We start from the raw sequence: 975 nt of genomic DNA on the forward strand, positions 1-975 counted from the left end.
CAACGAGAGGAACGTCTGTTCTTCCACAACAGACAACAAAACTTTCTGTCTGTTAAAAAAAAGGTGCGCTCGTTCCAAACAGTTGCGTTTGATCCATCGCTGGCTGTGCTGATTTAAATCTAGCGGTTCTTTTGTGTTTGTGTCGCAAGTTCAGTAACGCAGGTAGTGACGATTCTCTCCGGCCAATCCGTGATCAGCAGAGTTTACACGTCACGTTTTGGTAACGGTACGGTATTCCTTGCTGCTGCATGTCTGTTACAAGTTGCTGGAGTCTTCCTCCTGGTTTGGGTCTCACTGCCATTGTTTCAATGTTCACAATGAGGTTTTGAACCCCACTGACAGCCTGTTGGGTCAGGTTATTAATGTGGTGTTTTTTTGATTGTTTATTAAGTTATAATTTGTATCACACATAGTATTACCTGGGGTAGAATGACTTGAATGAAGGCTACAAAAGTTCCATCCTCCATAGTCTTCTTGATCTGAAATACAGCACCAAAGAGAAAACTTGCTTAACCAAAAGTTAAATTGCACTCAATAATGATAAACAACAATAAATAAAAATAATTACATTTCAACAAATACTGTAGTTACCTTTTTGGCCCTTCCAGCAATGTCTGTGTTTGCTGATGCACTGGCCAAGTGGTCCATGTGCACATAGACTGCAGTAAACTGTCCTGGGTCCTGAAGATAACCTCCTCTCTCTCCAGTTTTAACAGTGTCTCCAAAGATCTAGACACATGTGGTAGCCAGCGCGTTCCTTTTACTCCACTTGGGGAATTCACTCTTATGCCTAGGTCTTCCCCAAGGACCCTCAGCTCCCTCATGGATTTGCTGCTGAAATGGTATGTTTTCCAAACCATATTGAGGAGGTTGTAAACTTTCCATTTTACATTTTAATGTTGATATAAACATCATCAAGTAAATAAATTGTTTTCATTATTTAACAGGGCTGCCAACTTTTGGTAATTGAATAAT

The 975-nt window shown here is 40.4% G+C and overlaps 1 long non-coding RNA gene across 1 annotated transcript; it reads right to left on the reverse strand.

Annotated features, from left to right (window-relative positions):
- Window positions 1-243: 243 nt before the first annotated feature.
- On the reverse strand, window positions 244-956 carry LOC107657548 (uncharacterized). The gene is made up of 3 exons (XR_001630698.1): window positions 592-956; window positions 420-479; window positions 244-343 (listed from the first exon to the last, which is right to left on the reverse strand). It is a non-coding gene; the product is annotated as an uncharacterized LOC107657548 (long non-coding RNA).
- Between the last annotated feature and the right edge of the window lie 19 nt (window positions 957-975).

This window comes from Sinocyclocheilus anshuiensis, unplaced genomic scaffold, assembly GCF_001515605.1.
Source record: "Sinocyclocheilus anshuiensis isolate Anshui unplaced genomic scaffold, SAMN03320099.WGS_v1.1 scaffold19665, whole genome shotgun sequence".
NCBI lineage: Eukaryota > Metazoa > Chordata > Actinopteri > Cypriniformes > Cyprinidae > Sinocyclocheilus > Sinocyclocheilus anshuiensis.